The 26,009-nt window shown below is 47.8% G+C and overlaps 1 protein-coding gene and 1 long non-coding RNA gene across 2 annotated transcripts in view; one reads left to right on the top strand and one right to left on the bottom strand.

Moving 5' to 3' along the window:
• Nucleotides 1-258: 258 nt before the first annotated feature.
• Nucleotides 259-24,396, bottom strand: LOC136334395 (uncharacterized). Its single transcript, XR_010731150.1, has 4 exons — nt 24,059-24,396; nt 5,278-5,379; nt 3,181-3,297; nt 259-508 (listed from the first exon to the last, which is right to left on the bottom strand). It is a non-coding gene; the product is annotated as an uncharacterized lncRNA (long non-coding RNA).
• The window catches only part of POR (cytochrome p450 oxidoreductase), an 83,618-nt gene continuing 82,003 nt past the window's right edge, over nt 24,395-26,009 (top strand). The window contains exon 1 of the mRNA XM_066274513.1: nt 24,395-24,525. The gene's annotated coding sequence lies outside the window, so the exon portion shown is untranslated. The remainder of the gene's footprint in view (nt 24,526-26,009) is intronic.

Genomic DNA, 26,009 nt, shown 5'->3' with positions numbered 1-26,009 from the left:
CTCACAGACAGCTAGTGCAGCAATTTTCAACTGGTATGCTGCAAGAATTTTTAAAACATACAGTACCTGACTTTTTAAAAAATTTTTTTTATTTATTCATTTTTTAGAGAGGAGAGAGAGAAAGAGAGACAGAGAGGAGAGAGAGACAGGGGGGAGGAGCTGGAAGCATCAACTCTCATATGTGCCTTGACCAGGCAAGCCCAGGGTTTCAAACCAGCGACCTCAGCATTTCTAGGTCGACGCTCTATCCACTGCACCACCACAGGTCAGGCCCTGACTATTTTTTTTAAATTTTTATTTATTGATTGATTTTTAGAGGGGGGAGAGAGAGAGAGAGAAAGGGGAGGAGCAGGAAGCATCAACACCCATATGTGCCTTGACTGGGCAAGCCCAAGGTTTCGAACCAGCACCCTCAGTGTTCCAGGTTGACACTTTACCCCACTGCGCCACCACAGATCAGGCAGTACCTGACTATTTAGTTAAGGACACTGTCTTCTTTTCCCTTAGGCTGTAAAAAAAAAAAAGAAAAAAGAAAGAAATGACAATAGCCAACACAACAGTAGCTGTCTAGTGTGAATGAATCAAAATTTTTTTTTTTTTTTTTTACAGAGGCAGAGATAGACAGGGACAGACAGACAGGAACGGAGAGAGATGAGAAGCATCAATCATCAGTTTCTCGTTGCACGTTGCGACTTCTTAGTTGTTCATTGATTGCTTTCTCACACGTGCCTTGACCGCGGGCCTTCAGCAGACCGAGTAACCCCCTGCTGGAGCCAGCGACCTTGGGTCCAAGCTGGCGAGCTCTTTGCTCAAGCCAGATGAGCCCGCGCGCGACCTCTGGGGTCTCGAACCTGGGTACTTCCGCATCCCAGTCCGACGCTCTATCCACTGCGCCACCGCCTGGTCAGGCAATGAATCAAAATTATACCTATTTTTTTTGTCAGATTGGCAAAAAATATATTTTTGGTGAATTGCAGAATTTTAGTAATTACTTAATGTATGCCATGAGATGAAAAAGGTTGAAAATCACCAAGCTAGTGAATTGCAAGACCTTATCTTCCCTAAGCAAGGACACTTGAGAGCAAACGGTTTATCCTACTCTGCCCTAACCAGAGAGTAAACAGCTTAAATCACCCTGGTCAGGGAGATACAGAGACCCAGTTAGTGCCCTTTGCGCCAGCCAAATCCAAGAATGGATGAACTCTGGGGAACAGATAACAAAAAATCCGATTAGAGGCAGACAGACCCGAGATAAAAGTAAAGCAGTGAAGCTAACCAGAAAATGATCCCAACGCCCCTATTTGCTTATTTTAATCATTAGTGTATTATAGAACATGCCTGGAAAGCTAACGAATATTCTGCTGAACCCCTACCCTAAGGCCTTCCCTAAGGTTCCTGCCCACAGAAGAGAAAGAAAAACACTCAAGACAAAGGATGCCAGTGCGAGCTCTCTCTCTGGAATCCCCCCCACACACCTCTCTTCCCTCTCAGGTGTGCATCTTGACTTTTCTCTCCTAAACTCTAAGGGTCCCTACGAGACTTGCAACCAGAGGAGGAGCAGCAGGCAGTGACATCTCTTCCCAGGCTAACCCCCTGACCCTGTCTCCAAGACACCTTGTCTCTGACTTTTCAGTGAGCTCACAGCAGCCCCACCTAGGCTCTCTCCTGTTGTTTCTTTTACTCTAAGCCCTTCCTTTCTTTGACGGTCCCCAGCTTTAATAAACGCTCTCAAAGTCACCTGGACTCATGCTGTGAAATCTTTCCTGCACTAAGACAAGAACCCACACACTACCGCCATGCCCAAGGCAGACCTGCTCTGGGCCTGGTACCCACCAGGTGACCAGTCTTCTGAGCCCCTGTTGGGGGTTACTGGCCTCTCCCAGCCTCACCCCTCCTTTGCAGTGAGAGAGCAGCAGTGCTTTTTCCCTAAAGTAGACAGGAGCTGTGACTAGATGAGGACACAGACAGACAAACTAAAAAGTCCTGGGGAAGGTTCACAAGGCCCCTCAGGCAGCTGTGGAAGGCAAAGGGAGGGTTCCAGCACAGGACAGGGAAAACTGGAAAAAGGAGCCAGAGTGTTTGGTGGTTGACTCTCCTCTGCAGACAGACCCTGTGCTGGAAGGGGTGTGTGTGTGTGTGTGTGTGTGTGTGTGTGTGTGTGTGTGTGTGAAGGGTGTGTGTGTGTGTGTGTGTGTGTGTGTGAGTGAGTGTTTTCTGTTGGGAGATGGGGGGAGGAAGGGCTGGCTAGGGAGGGCTGAGCATTGGTAGGGAAGGAGTACCAGCACGGGCATCAGGAGCCTGCTCTCCTATGTGGCTTAGGCCTCTCAGCCCAGTTCACTCAGCTGCAAGATAGAGATCACGCTGCCCCCCTCAGCGGGCTTCTCTGGGAACTATGTGAGCTGGCACAGTGGCAGAGTGGGGCCTGTCTGAAAACAAACAGCCTGCCTTGGGAGATGGGGCTCCTGTCACTGAGGTGAGGTGAGCAGAGGAAGGGTACCATGGAGGGCTGAACTTGATGAGCTATAGAGTCCAGAAGACCATTAACTCTCTGAGAATTCGAGCACAATTTAGGCTGATCAGAGTCTACCCAGGCCTCATTCATACAACAGACATTTCTCCCAAATGCTAGACTTCTCTTTCCTATTGTCAAAACTATTCCAAGGCCCTGGCCGGTTGGCTCAGTGGTAGAGCGTTGGCCTGGCGTGTGGAAGTCTCGGTTTCGATTCCCAGCCAGGGCACACAGGAGAAGCGCCCATCTGCTTCTCCACCCCTCCCCTCTCCTTCCTCTCTGTCTCTCTCTTCCCCTCCTGCAGCCGAGGCTCCATTGGAGCAAAGTTGGCCCGGGCACTGAGGATGGCTCTATGGCCTCTGCCTCAGGCGCTAGAATGGCTCTGGTTGCTACAGAGCGATGCCCCAGATGGGCAGAGCATCGCCCCCTGGTGGGCGTGCCGGGTGGATCCCGATCGGGCGCATGCGGGAGTCTGTCTGACTGCTTCCCGTTTCTGGCTTCAGAAAAATACAAAAAAAAACAAAAACCCAAAAAACCCATTCCAGAGCCAGCCTGTGTCCTCTCCTCCCTCACTACCCTGGACCTGAGTCCCGTCCTCTGCAGGCAGTGCCTCCCTGAGGGCTCTGGGAGGATGGGTAGGAGATGGAGACAGTGGTGTCAATAGACCTTACCTCTTCGAGGTCTGGATCACTCCTCCAGCAAGCACAGCTGCAAAATGCTGCCCTTTTCTGGTCCCAGGTCCCTTGTTCAGGGCTCTCCTGATAACTGCGGCATTGCTGAGGGTGTTCCTGTCAATGGTTGGAGCATAGACCCCCAGCAGGTGCAGTGAGAGAGCCACATACACAGGAAGAGGGCCCGCTCAAAAACAACGTTGCCACTGTCTCTGCCACCTTTACCCCAGCTGGCCAGTGTTGGGGGGAAAGGCAACAGGTGGGCGTGTGAATGTTACCATCCTCTCCTTGCAAGCAGGAAGCTGAATACCCAGAGATGAGATACATCAGTTGAAATTAAAACTCTTTTTGCCTCATGGGGCCCCACAAGTCCTTTTTGAGAATCCTCTCAGGCAGAGCCAAAGACCTGGGAGCAGAATCCTGTCTGGTCTCCCCTGTCCAACCTGCCTGCACCTCACCCCCAATTTCTGTCCCTCTCCTATGGTAACCAAGTGAGTAACTCGAACAAAAGGAGACAAGCCACAGCTCTTCCCAGCTCACACCTCTTCAGTGCCCACACCCAGTACACACACATCGCCCTTTATTCATCAGTTCACTCAACAGATTTTCATGAAGGATCTGCTGTGTGCACAGAATCAGCTTACAGGCTGAATTAGCAGAGGGAGAGACAGTAATCAAATAGCCACACAAATGAATATTAAGCTACCAACTGTGGCGAGTGCCATGGGAGAAAGAAACATGGCTCAGAGGGGGTTTAAACACAGGACCTGGCTGGCCAGGAAGTGGAGTAGGAGTTTGCAAAGTTGAGCAGGTAAGACAGGAAGGGAACACCAGAGAGTTGTATGCTGCAGAAGGCAAGAAAGAAGGGGTGATCAAAGGTGTCAAGCGCTGCTGAGAAGCCAAGTAAGGCAAAAGAAAAATGTTCTGCACAAGGTAAGGCACAAACTTCTCAGCATGGCCATTGAGGCCCTTCGTGACCTGGCCTCACTGATAGCTCCATCCATCCCCTGGCCACCATACAGTTGTCGACACTGTCCTCCTTGTCCTCCTTTGCCCCTTCTCCTCCTGGCAAATACCAAATGACCCCAGAAGCCTGGCTCAAAAGCCACCTGACCACCATCCCTCAGGTAGAACATGTCACCACATCCTTGGTGCTCCCATAGCACTTTATATGAATCTCTGTTGGAGCACGTTGCAGACACAGCTGGGCCTGCCCAATACCCTTCCCCTCTTCTTCCTTACTGAAAGAACTTATTCTTTCTTTCTTTATTTTTGGAGCTGCAATCTTCTCAGCCCCAACAATGTTTTGGGCTTGGTCTAATCCAATCAAGATAATCCTATAATCCGTTTTTCCAGTAAGACATGAACTTAAATCTACTGCAGAAGGCAGGATTGGGAAACCTTTTTATTCTGCTCTTTATTCAGTCTTGATCACAGATATGATGGCTGCAGCTATGGCAGTCATCTTGAGACCATGTTGGAAAAGCTAGGAAAGTGACAGAAACCTTGGCTCCGACACTATTGACCTGCTGAGCCAAAGTCCACAGCAGCAGACATATTTTGGACTTCCTGCTTTCTGTGAGAAATAAAACCCTTGTTTAAGGCTTTGTTGGTCGGGTTTCCTGTTTCTGGTAGCTGAATGCCTCCCTGATACCCAGCTCTTTACAAATCTTGTAATTCATTTTGTCGCACCTCTCTTTCCCCCTTCTGACAGCTCCATGAGAGCAGGGATTGTGCCCTAGTCTTCAGGGCCTCAGGATTTAGCAGGTTGTTTGGCAGTGAGTCCAAGCCCCTTGCGGGCCCATTATTAACTGAGAGAAGACTTCTGAGGACCAAGGAGACTCCCAGGTGGAGGTGGAAACAGCAATAACTCCAGAGACTCAGTAAATGGGTTGCCAGGTAAAATATAGGATGCCCAGTTAAACTGAATTTCATATAAATCATGAATAATTTCCCAGTAGAAGTATGGACCATGCAATATTTGGGATAATATACTAAAAATTATTTGTTGTTTATCTGAAATTCACATGTAACTGGACATCCTGTGTTTTCATTTGCTAAATCCACTTAGGGCAGTTTTCCACAAGATCTCCGTACCTGTGTTCATGGACTCTGCAGTGGGCATGGGGGGTGGAGCCTAACCCGGGAAGGGAGATGCTCTTCCTGGGGCCACAGTGATAATAATAATTGTCCCTCACCCTAGGAGGGACAGGTAGGAGAATAAGATCTTGGAGGTCTACGTAACTGTATTACGTAGTTATTGCTGCATCACAACAAGCTACCCCCATATCTAGCAGACTAAAATAACAAATATTTAATTGAGTGATTGATTTGAGAGAAAGAGAGACATCAATCTGTTGTTCTACCCACCTAAGCATTCATTAGTTGACTCCAGCATGCACCCCAACCAGGGGCCAAACCTGCAACCTTGGCATATAGGCACAATGCTCCAACCAACTGAGCTACCTAGACAGGGGTATAAAACATATTTATTATCTCATAGTTTTTGTAGGTCAGAACTGTGGGATCAGCCTAGCTGAGTGGGTCTAGACCTCTCTTCAGGTTACAGCCAAGATGTCAGCTGGGGCTATAGTCATCTAAAGGTTTGATTGGGGCTTCAGGATCTATTCGCACGGCTGCTCACTCATAAGACTGTCAGTGGCATAGCCACGCTGACTGTTGGCAGAAGGTCTTAGTCCTGTACTACATGGACCTCTCCATGAAGCTACTTAAGTGTTCCCACGTGCCAGCTGGCTTTCCCCCAGAGCTAGTGATCTAAGGGACTAGGGTAGAAATTTCAATGTTTTTTATGAGCTGGCTTTGGGAGTCACATATCATCTTTTCTGTGTATTCTGTAGTGATCACATAGGCCAGTCCTGAGACAGTGTGGGAGAAAACTAGACAATAGCATGAAAACCAGGAGGCAGGCCTGACCGGGTGGTGGTGCAGTGGATAGAGCATTGGACTGGGATGCGGAAGACCCAGGTTCGAGACCCCGAGGTCTCCAGCTTGAGCGCGGGCTCATCTGGTTTGAGCAAGGCTTACCAGCTTGAGCCCAAGGTTGCTGGCTCGAGCAAAGGGTTACTCGGTCTGCTGAAGGCCCGCAGTCAAGGCATGTATGAGGAAGCAATCAATGAACAATTAAGGTGTTGCAATGAACAACGAAAAACTAATGATTGATGCTTCTCATCTCTCTGTTCCTGTCTGTCTGTCCCTGTCTATCCCTCTCTCTGACTCTCTCTCTGTCTCTGTAAAAATAAATAAATAAATAAATAAATAAATAAATAAACAAACAAACTTGCTTTCTTTAAAAAATAAAAAAAAAAAACCCCAGGAGGTGGTATCATTGTGGACCATCTTGGAATCTGGTAGATATAGATGTGAACAAAATTAACTCCATCTTACCCTGGCCAGTTGGCTCAGTGGATAGAGTGTTGGCCCAGCATGTGGATGTCCTGAGTTCGATCCTTGGTCAGGGCACACATGAGAAGCAACAAGCTGCTTCTTTTTCCCCTTCTTTCTCTCTTCCCTTCCCTCAGCCAGTGGGAATTGATTCAAGTGTTGGCCCCAGGCGCTGAGGATAGCTCAGTTGATTCAAGCATCGGCCCCAGATGGGGGTTGCCAGGTGGATCCTAGTCGGGGTGCCTGCAGGAGTTTTTCTCTCTATCTCCCCTCCTCTCACTTAAAACAAAAATTTTAACTCTATCTCTGTGTTGAATATAGGCCAAATTCATTGTCCTTAGCAAGCATATCAAAGCCTGATAAGTGTCTGTGTTCCATAAAAAAATGAGCCACAAATATTTTTGTGAGAAATTGCCAGAATGGCATGATAACCCAACTAAATATCAAACTGGCGATAGTATTAATTATAAACAATCATCCATCACAAGACTCCAAGGAAGTATGACCCCTGGCTCGTACTGCATTCTTTGTCTTGTCAATCATTAGTAACCTAAACTATACTAAAAGAAAGTACTGTATCAGAGGTCTGTTAGTAGGGAATAAACTTTGCAGAACTTCTGGGTCATCTGTCTGTTCTGACCCAATCTTCCTGTAAGTAAATTAACCTATAGTAAGTGTTGTTATATTCTACAGAGATGCCTGCTTCATTTTCAGTCTGAAGATACCTTCTCGTCACGGTGGCCATTATGTCTTTGCCTTACAGTCAGACATCTAGCACCACAGTCACCTGCTCCAAAACTTACACAGCCTCCAGCCCTCACTTACATATCAGGACCCTGGCCTTCACCTTCCCCTCCTCCTTCACTCTTAGTCTCTCCCTCAGTTCCTGAGGCCCAGGATTGGGCCTCTACCATGCCTTTCACAAGGTCTCCCATTCTCCCCACTGCCCCAACCCAGATGAAATCCTCATCACTTCTCGCCTGAATACCTAGGTTTTTCTAATCCAAAATGTCCATGTTGCTCACTACTCACCAGTGGGCCTAACTGAACCCCATCAGATGTCCTCTAACCAAACTACACATCTTCATCGACCCTGATAGCTATGCCTGGCACATACTCTTTTTATCTGTAAAACTCCTAGGCATCCACAAATACCAACTCCCAGAACCCTTTTCAGACTGCCCAGGACAGCTAGTTTGTCCCTCCCCAGACACCCTCAGCCTCTGTTCACAAGCTCGTAGGCATCTAAGTAGCGGCCAGTTCCTCCTTTCAGACTGTGAGTCTTCCCAGGGCAGGCCCAGAGCCTGGGTCATCTGGGGGCCCTGAGAACAAAGCCCAGGATTAGACATATGAGTGGGAGTTCTGCTGCCTGGTGATGGGGGGTAATGCTGGTAAGGTCTGGGGAGATGATCAGGTAAAATACATTCAGCTCATGCCTGACTTGCGGTGGTGCAGTGGATAAAGAGTTAACCTGGAATGCTGATTTTGCCAGTTCAAAACCCCGGGTTGCTGGGTCAAGACATATATGAGAAGTAACTACTATGAGTTGATGAGCTGATGCTTCCCACTCCCTCCTCCCTTTCTCTCCCTAAAACCAATAAAAAACAAATCTTTAAAAAAAAAAAAAGAGGAACAAATACACAGTATAGAAAATGATATGACTTTGGGTGATGGGTACACAACATAATCAACATTTCAAATGCTATAGAAATGTTTACCTGAAACCTATGTACTCTTATTGATCAATGTCACACTTTAAATGTAATTTTTAAAATAAAACACACTGGGCCTGACCAGGCGGTGGCGCAGTAGATCGAGCATCGGACTGGGATACAGAGGACCCGGGTTCAAGACCCCAAGGTCGCCAGCTTGAGTGCGGGCTCATCTGGTTTGAGCAAAAAGCCCACCAGCTTGAACCCAAGATCACTGGCTCCAGCAAGGGGTTACTCAGTCTGCTGAAGGCCCACGGTCAAGGCACATATGAGAAAGCAATCAATGAACAACTAAGGTGTTGCAATGCACAATGAAAAACTAATGATTGATGCTTCTCATCTCTCACCGTTCCTGTCTGTCTATCCCTCTCTCTGACTCACTCTCTGGCTCTGTAAAAAATAAAAAAATAAAAAAATAAAAGTTTCAGATGTTCAAAATGTTTAAAAAAACAACAACACTGGAATAAAAAAATACATTCAGCTTCAAGTAACAAAAACGCAACTCAGACTGACTTAACAAACAAGGACATTCATTAACTCTTGCAGAAAGAAGTCAAGAGGCAGGGTGGGTGGCTGGCATGGTGTGATCAATGGTTCAGGAATCCCCTGTTCTAAAGTCCTCATCATTGGCTTTGTCCTCAGGCCAGTTCCTCTCATGGCCACAAGACTCTGGACAAGTTCCAGATGTCACAATGAGACATAACAATATCCAGAGGCAGAAAGGGGCCATTTCCTCTACTGTCTTTCTCTTAGAAGTTAGGAAACCCATTCCCTGCAACCTCCCTGCAGACAGTAAGAGCAAAGTGGTGAAACATTCATGGATGGAAGCAGGAAAAGAGGAGAGCCCTTAGGCATCTCTGGGATGAGGCAAGGTGAGATGTTTAGGAAATAAGGTTGCTAAGGTATATTTGGTCTGGTTTCCAGACCCCTCACCTTCCTAGTCACTTTTCTTTCTTTTTTTTTTTCTTCTTCTTTTCCAAGTGAGAGAGAGGGAGACAGACAGATTCTCATATGCGCCCCCCGACTGGGATCCACCCAGAAACCCCCATCTGGGGCTATGTTTACACCGAGCTATTTTTTTTTTAAGCTCCTGAGGCGAAGGCTCCATGGAGCCATCCCCAGAGCCCGGGGCCAATGCGCTCTAATCAATGGAGCCATGGCTGTGGGAAAGGAAGAGAGAGAGAGAGAGAAGAGAGGAAGGGTAGAGAAGCAGTCACTTCTTTTGTGTGCCCGGACTGGGATTCGAACTCCAGACACCCGCCAAAGACCCCTAATCACTTTTCTATTTATTCAGTCATTCATTCAAATAGTGCTTGAGTACATATAGGAGAGATCCTGTGACAATCCTATGAAGTGAGTATTATAACTATTTCTATTTTAGAGATGAAGAAACTGAGGCTTAGAGGTGGCATAACTTGTTCAAGTTCCCAGAGTTAGGTGGGAGCTGTCATTCTAGCCGGTTCCTGATGCAGGGATCTAAGCCCCCCAAGAGAGGACTGCAGGGAGTTGAAGAGGTCATGTGTCCCAAATGGGCCTCACTCCCTTGGGACTTGCTCTTAGCCCCATGGAAAGTCTGGGCATGGATGGTTGGGGCTTCTGTGCTGTCTTGTGAGGGGTAAGGACTTTGACCAAGGCAGAGACTATTCTGGAATCAGCTCCAGCCTCAGCCTGATGTCTTCCATGCCTGGCAGGAGCACTCAGAGTGGGGACATTTCTCGGGTACAGATACCCTGAGCTACAGATCTAATCCCTCACACCACACCTCTCTGACCTATAAGAGGCCACCATGGGGCTCAAGCCAGAAGAAGGCAGAATGGCCCTCACATAGGACCTGCCCAGCTGGTTAGCCTCAGGGTGGGTGGCTCCTTAGCATGGGAACAGGGCAGGATGGAGAGGTAGGGGCCAGAGGCTGAGCTTGAGGAGATGGAAGTCCAGCTGCTCTGCCCCTCCTTGCCCATACGAGGGAAGGTTGGTTTTGGAGCATTAAGGGCATAGACCACTCTGCCTGTACTGGTCAGGTCAACTGGAACTGAGACCTAAGAGCAGCTGGGGATGGGATGCCCATAGCCACACCTCAGTGAGGGGGTAGAGTAGCTGGCAGGGCTCTGCTGTGCCATTCATCCCATTTTAGTCTTGGGGGAGGGATAGGGGAAGGAAGGAACTGGTGTGGGACCCAGGCCTGGTGATGAGGTAGGAAGAGTCAGAATGCTGAACCCAGGGCTCTAGTTCCATCCATGCCATTGGCTTGTTTACTGTGTGACCTTGGGCAAGTGTTTCAAACTCTCTGGAAGAACATTCTCATCTATAAAATGAAGAGGTTGGATGTGATGATCTTGAAGCTTCCTCTTTGCTGAGCATTGTTGCTTAAAGTTTGTGGTGGGGCTAGATGTTGGCTCTTCCCTTGCCCATCTCCCCTGCTCTCACCCTCATCCTGTCCTGCAGCCATTTCTGATTTCTAACCCTGAGTTCTCAAGCCAAGGCCTGGTGACTCTGGGTAATTTTCCAGGACCTTATGGGATACAGATCTTCATGGTCATTTTGCCTCTTCCCTGGAGGCAGGCCAGGCAGGCATTGTTGGCTGAGAAAAAATGAAGTGGAGTGCCCAAGGCCACACAGCTAAGGAGGCACAGGGCTGGGCTGTCAAGGGCAGTGCTTTCTGCACAATTCCAGTGGGCCTGAGTCCCTAAAGAACCACCCTAATATCTCTTGCTCTGTGCTTCCTAGACTACCTGTAGGATAAAAATGCTTGTGAACATGTACATAAATTCCTGGCTTCTGGTTTCCTCAGTGGAGATCCCTGGCATGGTGCCTGGGGATTCCTTTGCCCAATGAAGTTTGAAAGCCAGTGCTCAGAAGACCTGAGAGGACTTAGGGAGACTGAGTCTCTCTGCAAGCAGGCCTACAGACATGGATGGAGGGGCCACCTGTAGCCTGGGAGGCTCCTAGGTCCTCTGGGGTGAGGACAAGCAGCCATCTGGAACTGGAGACTCCAAGGCACAAGCCTGAGGACAGGAGTTAAGTGGTTCCCTGGAGACTTTAAAAGGGGCGGGAGGCTGACCTTGACACTCTCTTCAAACCAAGAGTGTGGACAGCCATGTGCAAGCTGGGCAACCCAGGCAAGAAGAGGATTTATAGGGCTCCTTCCTTCTCCTGTGAAACACTAACCCCTCTTGAAAAACATGTTCTAGGGAATGAGGCCAGAGCTGAATTTCCTGAGCTACAGCATCATCTTTTTTCTCTTGGCAGAGACAATGGTGCCAAAATGATTAAAATGATCTTATTATGATCCCCATGAATCTGCATGAGAGGCCTGATCAAGTTTTCTTCTTTGTGGGACATGACCCCTGTTGGGCAAATGAGTTTGTAAATTTGTATTTTTTTGAGTTTGCTCACTTTTAGTGTTAAAAAATGGTGCTGGGCAGCACCAAGTATGTGATCTGTGGAACTGCAAATTACCTTCCTGCTTGGGAACAGCCATTGTCTTGCTAATGTTTGCTGGAGGAGAGGTTTCGTGCCAGAAAGTTTTGAAAAGGAGAGAAGAAGGAAGCCATGTTTTGGAGGGAGAGCAGAGAGAATTTAGAGTGCTGAAGAAGAAACCAGTTTGTGCAGAAAGTTTGAAGAAGGAGATGAGGAACAGAGGTGGGGGGCTTTTGCAAGCCCCGCTGAGACCGTTGGAGCCTTTGATTCTAGGAGAAACCGGAGAAGATTCTCCTGGTTGTGGATTGGAGAATGTGTCAGTGGCTTTGGGAGCCCTGAGTGAAAAGGAAGTGCTTTTTCCCTGTGTGTTTGTTCGCTGGCCGGTGCAAGACTTGAATAAAGGAATAGCCCACCATTTTTTGGCTCCACCGTTTCTTTACCATCTGCCTGAATTGAATGGGAACCTGCAAGTGCAAGGCTGCGATGATGGCCGCGACTACTGGCCCTACAACCCTCCAGAAGCAAAGAGTTTCTTATAGGCCCCAGAGAGCTGCCTCTGGGGTGAAATTCTCTATGAGTCCAAATGTGGGTAAAACTCCTCCCCCAGAAATGCACAGATGGCTATTTTGGAAAGAATATTATGTAAAATAATCCTGAAAAGCAAAATTGATTGGTGACCCCTTGTTAGTCCAACTATCTCTCTGGTTGTCTCTCTGAGCTTTTGCTGAGGTCTCCCACAGGCAGACTACTGAGCTGGGATGCCCTTCTGGCCCTCTTCCCCTCGCCTTAGGAGCATTCTACCTGTTTCCCTCATACCCAGACACCAAGCATTCATCTTTAAATATCAGAAAATGGAGGCCCTGGCTGGCAGCTCAATGGATAGAGTGTTGGTCCATCATTCAGATGTGGGTTTGATTCCTGGTCAGGGCACACAGGAGAAGTGATCATCTGCTTCTCTCCCCTTCCCTCTCCCCCTTCTCTCCCTCTTCTCCTCCCACAGCCAGTGGCTCAATCGGTTTGAGTGTGGCCCCAGGCACTAAGGATAGCTTGGTTGGTCCAAGTGCGTCAGCCTCAGGTGCTAAAAATAGCTCGGTACTGGAGCATTGGCCCTAGATGGGGTAGCTGGGTGGATCCTGGTGAGGGTGCATGCACGAGTCTGCCTCACTATCTCCCCTCCTCTCATAAAAGAAAGAAAGAAAGAAAGAGAGAGAGAGAGAGGGAAGGAGGGAAGAAGGAAGGAAGGAAGGAAGGAAGGAAGGAAGGAAATGTAATATTTCAGCAGATACTTTCCCTTTCATTTAGCATATTTAATCCTTAAACTAACTTCAGAAATTGGGCCAGTTCACCCCCATTTTATAGATGAGAAACTGAGGCCAAGAGAATAAGATGATTTACCCAGGGTCTGAGGCAAAATTTCCATGAAGCTCAAGTCACTTAAATTCTAGAATTCCCATTTGCTGAAAACAGTAATATGTAAGAAAATCATAACTGAAAACACTATTGAGTTTTTACTTTTCTGTCATTATACACCATCTATTCGTGACTTTATTTAATAAAATGAAACAACTTCTGGATAATTGTGTTTGTAATCTTACATTCTTTTTTTTTTTTTTTTTTTAAGAGACCTCACAGGAAACTAACAAACAAAGAGGCCACAAAATGCATTAGTTGCTGCAAAGCCTGCTCCAGGCCTGCGAGAGTCTCAGGGAATAAGTGGCAGGATGGAGGCTTCAAGTTGGCTGTCTCCCTCCACTTCCTCCTGTCCTTCCTGCCACCCCAGTCTGGCTCCTACTGTCCTCCAGGGGATGGGTTGGTGTGTTCTACCTGCTTTGTTTATCTGCAGAGGTGGGTGGGTGGCAGTCATCCGATTCAATTGGCATAGGAACTTTTACTTCATATCACAATTTTAGTATATGTGCTGCCGAAGCGAGCACTCATATTACAATTTAAAAAATAAGCCTATAATCTCTGTTAAGCAGTATTAGACTAATTCATATTGTAAAAGGTAGAAATTACACGGGGATATATATGTCAGCTCACTCAAAGGGAAACTTAAGCCAGTCAGAGATTTCATAGATGGATGGCTGCCCAAAAATGCAGTGAGCACCCAGTCACAGGATATATATAAGAGACTGGAAGCTATTAATTGCTGAAGAGGCAATTCCAAATGTGAGGAAGGGGGTATTCAGGCACATGTTGTGTGAGACAGGACCCTGAGAGTCTGTGAGGGCAAAAGTTTGGAAAGAGACCAACCTAAACTGGAGGTGAGTGAACACAGGAAATAAGATCCCAGGATTGGGGTTTGGGCAGGAAGGAGCTTGGAAGCCTGGATGGCCTTGGCTAAAGGGTATTATGTCAGCTCAATGTCCCCATATTGGGGCTGGTGGCTGCTATTCGACTCCCAGCTTTACTCTGCTCCATTGAGAGGCTCTCAGTTCGCCCTGCATATGTCACTACTCTCAGAGGTGCAGGATGAGCTGGGAAAGCCTCGTCTCAGTCTCACTTAGCTCCTGCCAGATACGGTGGCAGATAGCTCCATGGGCCTGAGTGTGACCAGGTGGGACCCAGGGAGACTATCTGCTCATTATCTCATCATCACAGGTGCTGCAGAAGTAGAATCTGATACGGGAGAGGCCTGAGAGTCTAACCGCTTTGTAAACTGTCAGCTCGTCTCCACACAGAACAGGACAGAGCCTTAGTTTCCTCATCTATAATATGAGAACTATAGTACCCATATTTTGGGATTGTGTAAGATTTTCAGTTATATCTGTGATTCTCAAAAGTCAGCCTGCCTCAGCATCACCTGGGGGACTTTTGTTAAAACACTGATTTCAGGCCCTGGCTGGGTAGCTCCATTGGTTGGAGTGTCACCCAAATGCACTAAGATTGCAGGTTCTGGCACGTACAAGAATCAACCAAAGAATGCATAAATGAGTGGAACAATGAATTAATATCTCTCTCCTTTCCTTTCTCTCTGAAAACACCAACAACATGATTTCAAGATATCCTCCTCCCCTACAGCTTCTGATTCAGTAGCCTTGGGAAGGGTCCTGAAATCTGGCATTTTGACAAATTCCCAGATGATGCTGATGGGTTGGGGACTCCACTTTAAGAATCATTGAACATGCCTGACCAGGCGGTGGCACAGTGGATAGAGTGTCAGCCTGGGAAGCTGAGGACTCAGGTTTGAAACCCTGAGGTTGCTGGCTTGACCGTGGGCTCACCTCGCTTGAGATGCACGGTCACTGGCTTGAGCGTGGGATCACAGACATGACCCCATGGTTGCTGGCTTGAGTCCAGAGGTCACTGGCTTGAAGCCCAAGGTCGCTGGTTTGAGCAAGGGGTCAGTGGCTCAGCCGAAGCCCCCTGGTGAAGGCACATATGAGAAAGCAATTAATGAACAACTAAGATGCCGCAACTATGAGTTGATGCTTCTCATTTCTCTCTCTTCCTGTCTCTCTCTCTTTCTGTTACTAAAAAAAAAAGAATTACTGAACTGAAAAAAAATTACTGAGTTAGATCAGTAGGTGCTTGAAAGTGAGTTGGCCAGGAGACGCCAGCCCCTCAAGGCCAGAGGCCAACTCTAACTCGCTTCCATTTCTGCTAAGCGACCACCCAGCACAAGCACATAGTAGATCCTCTCAGGAAATGCTGTTTGAACTAAACAATAATGGGTATCAAGTAGGCTCCTCCTCAGAGGTCCTTTCACAGTGGTTGTCAGTGGGCTCTTGTTGCCATAGCAACAGCCAGCAGCAACTAGGCAATTTGGGGAGCATAAGGGCTTTTTGCTTTGTGGGGAGAGGCAAAGGTCCCAGCCTAGCAGCATGGGGATAAGAATGTGGAGGGGGAGCCAGGAGAGAGGGTGTGGCTCTTAAAGCCCCACTTCCAAAGATACCCTCCCATTGGCTCTGTAACTATCCCAGCTCCTGGCCACAAACCCAGGAAGGATTTAAATTTTGGTTGTGTAACACAGAAAAGAACAAAGAGAAGGGGGTGGTAGGATATAGGGAGTAGGAAAGAGGAAGGAGCCCTGTTCCCTGAGAACCACTGTATATTTGACCACTTCATACACATTAACCTTATTAATCCTGTGGACCTTCTTACAGGGTCCGCAGGGCTGTGCAAGGTCACACAGCTGTCTGGGCCTTGGCTGAGTTAAGATTGGAAACCTGATCGGCTGTTGCCAAAGGCTGTTTGTGTTTTCATTTCAGGGCTGCCTCTTTGAAACTGTTGAACTTTGACTGTGGTTAGAGGACCTCGAGGTGTGGGGGTAGCAGGGAGGCTGGGAGGCTGGTCTGGGGCAATTTTTCTAGCATCTTAGGGAGCCAGGGTGGTCATCATCTGGACTGTACACTTCACAGCAGCCGCCCCTTCCTCCTTATCTGCTTTCCCGTTTGGATTCAGACAGCCTCCACTCCTACCCCAGTTCTGACCAAGTTAATCTAATCAAGCAGTGGTTCTTATATCCCAGTGTGGATGAGAATGAAGCTTATTTAACATTTCAATTTCTGCCTTGCCTCCAGAGATTCTAAGCCAATTTTTTGGGGGTAGAAATGCCCTAGGAATTGACATTTTTAACAGGCCCTGTGATGATTCTGATGTAGGTAGCTCATTGAGTGCCCTTTGAGCCCTCCACTATCTCCTGTACTCTCCCGGTCTCTTCTGGAAGCCCCCAGGTTGCAGTGACTTCTTGTTCAGCGCTCCAGCTATTTTTAAATTTATTTTGGAGAGAGGAAAGAGAGAGAGAAGAGGGGAGGAGCAGGAAGCATCAACTTGTAGCAGTTGCCTTGTGCCTCCTATGTGCCTTGAGCAGGCAAGCCCAGGGCTTCAAACTGGCGACCACAGGTCAGGCTGCTCTCTTTTTCTCAGCTGTTCCCTGGGAGCAATTTATCTAATCCCCACATCACTATCTACAGACAGCATATCCACACAGCTGATAGGAGCACCCAGCAGGGTGATACACTTCTGGCTTAAAAGCCAGGCAGCCTGGATGTCTGCTCTGTTTTTTATTTTTTTATTTTTTTTATTTATTTATTTTTTACAGAGACAGAGAATGAGTCAGAGAGGGATAGACAGGGACAGACAGACAGGAACGGAGAGAGATGAGAAGCATCAATCATTAGTTTTTCATTGCGTGTTGCGACACCTTAGTTGTTCATTGATTGCTTTCTCATATGTGCCTTGACCGCGGGCCTTCAGCAGACCGAGTAACCCCTTGCTGGAGCCAGCGACCCCGGGCTCAAGCTGGTGGGCTTCTTTTGCTCAAACCAGATGAGCCCTCGCTCAAGCTGGCGACTTCGGGGTCTCGAACCTGGGTCCTCCGCATCCCAGTCCATCGCTGTATCCACTACACCACCGCCTGGTCAGGCTCTGCTCTGTTTTTTAGTTTTTGTTTCTATATTGATTATTTGATGAGAGAGAGAGAGAGAGAGAGAGAGAGAGAGAGAGAGAGAGGCATTTGTTTGTTGTTCTACTTAATTGCATTCATTGGTTGCTTCCTGAACGTGCCCTGACCAGAAACTGAATCTACACCCTTTGATTTTCGGGTCAACACTCTAACTGGCTGAGCTAACCAGCCAGGGCTGCCACTGCTCTGTTTTATAAGGACCTGGCTCATGATCAGACAGGAGGCCAAAGCTAGGAGGCTTTGGGCAGACTGAGCCAGCTGTCCCTGACATGAGAATGGAACTAGGATGTCTGGGGTCCTTTATAAAAGAGGTTTGGGCAGGGAAGCATCACATCTGTGGAGAAAGGGCAGACTGGAGTGTACCAATTAGATGGGCTGCTCCATTTCTCTGCCTCAGTTTCCTCATTTGTAGAATGGGGGCAAGACCAAGTGCTCATCAAAGAGCTCAGGAAGTTCAGGGTGCTCTTAGGCATGAGGTCGGAGACGAGGTCTGCTCAGGGGCTTAGACATCAGGGAGGCATGTTTTCATGCTCCTTCCTCCTCTCCTTTTTGACAATAATGCTCACATGGGTACTGACCTGCCTTCAACTCTGCTGTCACATACTCATCCTTTGATCATTACCACAAGCCCCAGAACACGTGGAAGTGGCAGGGACAGGATTTTCCCCTATTTTGCTGATAAGAAAACGGATTTCTCATCCAGGGAAGGAAAAAAGAAACTTGGGCAAGACCACACATGTGGTGAGCAGTCGGAGCAGATCTCCAGATGGAGGCTCTATTTCTGTGCGTTGGTCTGTCCCATTCCTGCCCTGTAGGCACCAGGGTCATCACAGCCCTCTGGAGACAGGAAATCTGCAAACTCATTTCTCCTGTGCTCTCACAGAAACCTCTCAAGGGAAAGGGCCAGGGAAATACTTAATTCAAAGGGCTTGGAGTGGCCTTTCTGACGCCACACCAAAGAACTGGTGTGACATTTGTCATTTCTGAGAAGTAAAAAGGCTTACATCAGTTTATCAACCACATCCCACTGCATCTGTGGGGACGTCAACCCAACTTCTCCGAGCTGATCTGAGATCCTCTTTTTCTTCTTACAAAAGGATGGGTCAGCCCCTTTCAGGCCTTTTTCGAGCAAGTTCCTAACATAACCAGGGTTGCATAGCATGATCTTAGATGTTCTTTAAAATTCTGTGTGCCCATGAAAGAGGAAGTCAGAGTCAGAGGGAGCAGGGAAGTGTCAGGCTAACTGGAATGGGATCCCTGAGAGACTGGGGCTGGAGCCCTCGGCCAAAGGGGCTGCCCTGGGTGCAAGTGTGGAAAGTGTGCATTAGTGTCGGAAATGATACCACTACAAATTGAGAGCTGACAGCAAAAGACCCCAGGGGGTGGGTGGGTATCCCAGGGGAGCCAGACCCATCACTGGGGAAGGTCAGCTCCCAGGGCTAGAGTGAAGTAGGGACATGCTTGACAAGTCCACTGATGGGCAGTAGGCCCTGTTTAAACACTTAATAATTGTGGGGGCAAATTGGTTATAGACACATAAACATGGAAAAGAAAAAACATTTCTGATGGTTTTGAGGAATCAAAATCCATAGCATGTATGAGAATTCATCCAGTTTTGCTAGAGTGTAGAGTTCATGGAGGAACATTATGAAGGTCAAGCTGGAAAGACAGGTTGAAAAAGAAAAAGACAGGCCCTGGCTGGTTGGTTCAGTGGTAGAGCATCGGCCTGGTGTGCAGGAGTCCCGGGTTCAATTCCCGGCCAGGGCACACAGGAGAAGCACCCATTTGCTTCTCCACCCCTCCCCCTCTCCTTCCTCTCTGTCTCTCTCTTCCCCTCCTGCAGCCAAGGCTCCATTGGAGCAAAGTTGGCCCAGGCGCTGAGGATGGCTCTGTGGCCTCTGCCTCAGGCGCTAGAATGGCTCTGGTTGCAACAGAGCAACGCCCCAGATGGGCAGAGCATCGCCCCCTGGTGGATATGCCGGGTGGGTCCCGGTCGGGTGCATGCGGGAGTCTGTCTGACTGCCTCCCCGTTTCTTACTTCAGAAAAATACAAAAAAAAAAAAAAAAAGACAGGTTGGAGCCTGATTTTCAATGCTTTTGTGCTCCAGACTAAGGAGATTCATTCATTCCACAAACTTTGATTGTTAACTTGATGTGAGAACTGAAACCCAGCTAGGAATTCAGCCATGATCCCTGACATTAGCTAATCTAGATAGGAGCAGGGGACAGTCTGAGAACCCTGGAGGAATTCTCTAGGGAAAGTTTGATATACCAGATCCAAGGAAAGACTGAGGATCTGTTTCTTTTAAACTGTGCCAGAAAAAAAAAAAAAAAAAAGAATCCAGGAAGAGGACAGCGGCACAAAGAGATGTGTAGTCACAGGGATGGTTGGTTTGGCTGTGCACACCCTGAACAATATTAGAACAACATCAATGCTAGCTGACTTGACTTTTAGGCTCAAGTGACAGACAAAGCAAAGAATACATACATAGCGTATACATGTTATCAAGCTCAAAAATGAAAATATGCAGGTTCAGAGAGCTGAAGCTGGGAGGCAGATATAGGGGTGCAAAGAGAAGGCCAAGGATGCTTCATTGTCTAGTATAGCATAGCATAGCATAGCATAGCATAGCATAGCATAGCATAGCATAGCATAGCACAGCATAGCATAGCATAGCATAGCATAGCATGGTACTGCCAGCAGTGGATGGACCCAAGGAATGAAGGTCCAGGCTTACTTCAATTATAAAAATGACAGAGGAAATAAAGTAGGTATATAAATAATTATGTTGAAATATGTGGGCAGGAGAGCCAGGCTGTGTGACATACAACAACCTATGACCTAACTCATCATTAGCAGGACTCAAGAGATAACACCTAAATTGTAGGACAACAGCCAGCCAGCCACAAAAACACTTATTTACCACTATGGAAATAAGGACAGAAGGGCTAAACAAGGCAGTAAGTGATTCCTTCTAGGCAATGAAGATGAGAAAAAATGGAGGGGTGCTGGCAGGAGACTGTTTTCTGTAACCCCACACATGTATAATTTGACTTAAGAAAAATGAAGTATATAGTCACTATTTAGGTATTGGAAGCTAGTAAAAGAGCTGTTTCTTTGCCAGTGACAAGATTATTTGAGTATCGATAAAAGTAGCCCTGGCTGGTTGGCTCAGCGGTAGAGCGTCGGCCTAGCGTGCGGAGGACCCGGGTTCGATTCCCGGCCAGGGCACACAGGAGAAGCGCCCATTTGCTTCTCCACCCCTCCGCCGCGCTTTCCTCTCTGTCTCTCTTTTCCCCTCCCGCAGCCAAGGCTCCATTGGAGCAAAGACAGCCCGGGCACTGGGGATGGCTCTGTGGCCTCTGCCCCAGGCGCTAGAGTGGCTCTGGTCGCAACATGGCGACGCCCAGGATGAGCAGAGCATCGCCCCCTGGTGGGCAGAGCGTCGCCCCTGGTGGGCGTGCCGGGTGGATCCCGGTCAGGCGCATGCGGGAGTCTGACTGTCTCTCCCTGTTTCCAGCTTCAGGAAAAAAAAAAAAAAAAGTATTTATGTATTCAACTCAGAATAAGTAAACCATTCAAAAGGCACAAAAATTAGAGATACAAAGGCCTATAGCTCAGTTGGTTAGAGCTTTGTCTTGATATATGCAAAGGTTGCAGGTTCAATCCCAGGTCAGGGCACATACAGGAACAGATCAATGTTTCTGTCTCTCGCCTTTCTTCTCTAAAATCAATAAATAAATTTTAAAAAAAGAAAAAGAAAGATACAAAGGGCACAGTGGTGTTTCCCATTCTCCACCATCCACGTCCCAATCCTCCTCCAGAGTCAACCAGTGTTACCAATTATTTTCCTTCCAGAGAGGTCACACAAGTACAACCAAATATTTATACACCGTAGGTACATTCTTCCTTTCCCCCATCTGCTGTTCATTGCTTTGCATTTTTCTTTTATCAATTTATCTAAGATTGTTCTGTCTCAGCAATGAGCTTCTTCATTTGTCTTTTTAATAGCTGAATGATATTCACGTATGTAGCAACAGTAAATGACGGCGCCTATTTCCACACAGCTCCACCAACAGTGTGTCATCAAATTTTTGGATTTTGTCATTGTCAGAGGTGAAAAATGCTATCTCAACCAAGTTTTAATTTGCATTTATTTTATGTGTGGAGTGGAAAAGCTTTTCATGTAAAGAGCCATTCGGATTTCTTCTTCTGTAAATTAATGACTCATACCTTTTTGCCCACTTATGATAATCAGGCTTCTTCTTATTAATTAGTAGAGGCTCTTTTTTAGTAAAACTAGTCCTCTGACAGTAACTGCAAATGCTTCCTCCTAATATATATATTTTTTATTTTATTTTTTACTTTGCCTATAGGCCTTTGTCACACATCAAGTTTTGATTTTTATCTCAGTCAGTCTTCTTATTTCTGGTTTCTGGGGTTTGTGTAATAAATCAGAAAGTTAACACACATTCTCCTCTAGTTTATTGTAGGGCTTTTAATTTTTCTTCTCACTCTCTTTAATTGTTTAAATCTTTTATCCACCAGGAATTTATAGTAGTGTAAGGTGTGAGGAGTGTACCCACTGACTTTTTTTTTCTCCCCAGCTGGCTAGTTAAGAGTGGGTTTTGAGCCTGACCTGTGGTGGCGCAGTGGATAAAGCGTCGACCTGGAAATGCTGAGGTCGCTGGTTTGAAACCCTGGGCTTGCCTGGTCAAGGTACATATGGGAGTTGATGCTTCCAGCTCCTTCCCCCCTTCTCTCTCTGTCTCTCTCTCCTCTCTAAAATGAATAAATAAAATAAAATTTAAAAAAAAGCAGAAAGTAGGATATATTTATAAAAAAAAAAGAGTGGGTTTTGAGTAGGAAGAGTAAAGGGACAGGAAGGATAAAGGGACAGGAAGGTAGGGCAGTGAGCACAACCACACGTATATGAGGAAGTTTTCTTAACAGTGGGTGTAGAAGAAACTGGAGGTGGAATGCCAGGAACTGCTGAGATCATTCAGGTGAAAGGTCAACACAAGCAAGCCTGAACTAGGGCTGGGGCTGCAGAAAAGATGAGAGGGTGGGGAGGTCCTGAAGATAAAATCCATAGCATTCAGTTACTGGTTCAAAGGGAAAAAAGCAAAACAAGATGCCTATTTCCTGCCTCAGGGATGCTACTATTAAAGGGACAGAACTCAAGAGTTAGGAGTTTTGGCTTCATAGAGAAGGGTGCAAGGATCCACACTGTAAGTTTGAAACCTCATTGGGACACACAAGGGAGACCGTCAACAAAGTGTTGACAAGGTGAGGGTATTTGAAATCTGGGTGATGAATTTCCTCACTACTCTCTTGAAGACCTAGTGCAGGAGTTACATGTTCAGTCACTTAGCTGGGCATGGTGTTCCCCACACCCTGTAGGTTATTGCATTCATCACACCTGCTGGAGGGCTGGCTTCTGGATATAGGAAGCTTGAAAGTAGGGCCACAGTAATAATTCCCTCTATATAGTACTTTACTATTTTCAATATTTGGTTGGCAGTTGGTTGGTTCCATTTTCACAAAAAGAACCAGCTCTGAATGGAGTTGCCTACTGTTCCAAAAGAAATTCGCAGCAGAGCCTGTAATAATAACAACAACAAAAAAAATAATAATAGTAATGACATATTTCTTTTTTTTTTTTTTTTCATTTTTCTGAAGCTGGAAACAGGGAGAGACAGTCAGACAGACTCCCGCATGCGCCCGACCGGGATCCACCCGGCACGCCCACCAGGGGCGGTACTCTGCCCCCCAGGGGGCGATGCTCTGCCCATCCTGGGCGTCGCCATGTTGCGACCAGAGCCACTCTAGCGCCTGAGGCAGAGGCCACAGAGCCATGCCCAGCGCCCGGGCCATCTCTGCTCCAATGGAGCCTTGGCTGCGGGAGGGGAAGAGAGAGACAGAGAGGAAAGCGCGGCGGAGGGATGGAGAAGCAAATGGGCGCTTCTCCTGTGTGCCCTGGCCGGGAATCGAACCTGGGTCCCCCGCACGCCAGGCCGACGCTCTACCGCTGAGCCAACCGGCCAGGGCCAGTAATGACATATTTCTAAAGCACCATCACACTGAGCTAAATCCTTCAGGAACAGGAGTTATATCACCTAATCCTCAGGACCCTATGTAGGTGAAAAAGAGGTTCCTTGGAAAGTAACTTCACAAAATGATCTGATCATAAATTCTTACCTGGGTGGATCATGGTGGGTAGTCAAGTCCCAAGTATACATAACTTCTTTGGTAAAAGGCCTATCTTTGCCTTGAGCAAATCATGTCCTGTGCATTCCTAGTCTTGTTCACTATCCTATAATCCAGTGATTTACAACCAGTGTGCCACAAGAATCTTTACACATGAAATACAGTACTTGATGAGTCAGTGGCACTGACCTCTTTTAACTTAGTCAAATAAAAAAAGACAACAGCCAACACAATACCAGTCTGTGTGTATGAAAATTATATATATAGTTTCAGATTGGTAAAAAAATCTATTTTTTGTTGTGCCACAGAATTTTAGTATTTTGTGTGCCTGGAGATGGAAATGGTTGAAAATTGCTGCTGTAATCAGATTGCTGCCTTGCTTTCTCCCACCTTCATGTAATCTTCCTTACATTTCATTCCCTCCTTAATTCCAAATACATAAAAGAAGTTGCAAACTGTATTTCTTATAATTTTTTCAGTCTGATGAAATCTTGCTTCTAGGATATTCTGTTTGGCTCAAATAAATTAGGTTTGAACATTCTTACCACCACATCTGTAATTTAGGAACCTCCATAGGAGACAGTAGGGGAAGTCTTACCCAGGACCAAGAGCCAGACTTTTCCAACCTCAAGCGCCCTCTGCCTTCTCCTCTGGTACCGATACCCCCCCACCCCCCACCCCCGCCCGCCAGCAGGACAGTATTCCAACCCGAGGTCAGGCGGGAGGTACCTGGACCATCTGTGCATACAGCCTCAGGTCAGGAAAATTGAGGGCCGTGGGGGAAAAAAGCGGCGAACACATATCATCCACAACCGACAGCAGATCAGACAGCGCGGCGCACAGCCACGGCCCCGCAGCGACATACGCAAGGCTGGACAGCCGGCCCGGGACCGCACTAGGAAAAGAGGGAGAAAACTCGAACCAAGAACTACCCCAACCACGTAATCACGTGCTAGCTCTCAGGCCGGGAGCCCAGCCCAGACGAAGTGAGGCGTGGCCCGACCGGGCCGTACTAAGAACAAGGATTCACAGGGGGGGAAACCTGACCTCGGGAGCGCGCTCGCGGCCCTGTTGGGCGGGACCATGCTCCCGATGGCCACGCCCCCACCCCTGTGTTCGGCGCGGGCGGTGGTAGCACCTCAGTGGTGCGGCCCAGCGTCCTGCTGAGGTTTGGTAGTGCTGCTCCGCGGCTCGAGGTGAGTGAGGGGAGCCCTGGCACTGGGTGGTAACGTCTGGGCTCCCGGACTCGGGGTTCCAGAACTCGGGGTTCCGATGCCTTATGGTCGTCGCGACCGCCTGGGCTCTTGGAGCTTGGGAGAGCTCGCGGGCCCTGTCGCTCAGTATTTCACCCTACGCTATCACAGAAAGCACGGCTCCTACTTCGGCTCTTCCCCGGTGGCCCTTCCCTTCGAGCTGCGGCAGCTTGAGGTTCATCCGAAGGGCCCCTCGGGTCGCGGAGTCAAAAGGGCTCCGGCTCCAGGACCCGCGCCGCCTCCTTTGGGCTAAGCCACTTCCTCTCCCAAGCCTCAGTTTCCCTGTCGGTGCGACGGGCCTTGAGGCGGCTAGTTTGTGGGGTAACTCATGTAGGAGGCGCTCTGTGAGTGCGAATGCCACCCGAATCCGGTCCAGCTGCATCAGGTGGTCTCAGTCCAGGGCCCAGGGGAGCCTGCCAGCCCGGCCTTCTTTGGGGATCGCTCTGCGTGCGTGCCGGCGAAGCCCCGGCATCCCCGGGAGGTTGTGGCTCTCGCAGGCAGGTGCCTTGGAGGCCGCTGTGACAGATCTTTGCCGGGCTCTGCTGGGCAGCCGTGACACCCTTACTTAGCTCGTGGGAGCAATTAGGTAAGAGGTCGAGGTCTCCTGGGCGGCGGGAACTTGACCTCGACTTTTTGCTTTTTATTTCTTAAGCTAGTCCATTGTGTAAGCTGGTGACCAATACGGAGGAGATTTGGGGCCATTTTAATGAACGTGACTGCCTCCTCTGTTGGACCCCCAAAATTCAGCCTTCCTTCTGAGCTTGGCCAAGCTAGAGAATAGTGCTAGCAACCAAAGGAGACAGGGCTGGAGTGGGTGGTCGTGGGTCATAATTTTCGCACCTTGGCAGGACGCTTCACTTCTTGAGGCTCTGTTTCCTCAGTAGCACAGAGAGTGATTGATACAGCCCACCCTGCTGCCCACACAGGACTGAGGTTGTGTGAATCAAAAGAAAGTTAGTCTTGGAGGGAGGGTGACACTGAGAACTGTTAAATTCCTTTAATCTGAGCTGTTAAATAACCGTATGGGATCCATTGTCCTCACTGTGCAATGCTGCAGTTTCTGTTGTTTGGGGGAGAAACCATTGATTGATTCATTAGCCGCTCACAAGTTCTGCCTACACAAATCCCTTTGAATGTTTGTGGAGTTGGCTTGATCACAGAACACTCCAAAAGTCTCAGCAGAAAACCCAGAAAGGATCACTGTCTTTTCTTTGTGTTCCTCTTTCATTTTGAGAGAGTGGTCAGTTCTTGAGCTTCTCATGATTTTCATTCTCCTGATGTAGGAAGCTATCTCATTGGGCAGATAGCTTAATCATTGTCTCAAGTGGCCAAAAAACAGGGCTGCATTTTAGAAAATGGAATATTAGCTTCCAGTTGTGTTGTTGAAAACTTCAGAGTGGCCTTAACTCTCTAAAATTCTTGCCTAA

The sequence above is a fragment of the Saccopteryx bilineata genome, chromosome 4, assembly GCF_036850765.1.
Source record: "Saccopteryx bilineata isolate mSacBil1 chromosome 4, mSacBil1_pri_phased_curated, whole genome shotgun sequence".
Taxonomy (NCBI): domain Eukaryota; kingdom Metazoa; phylum Chordata; class Mammalia; order Chiroptera; family Emballonuridae; genus Saccopteryx; species Saccopteryx bilineata.
Note: the sequence above shows the minus strand (reverse complement) of the source record. Positions and strands in the feature narration are given on the sequence as shown.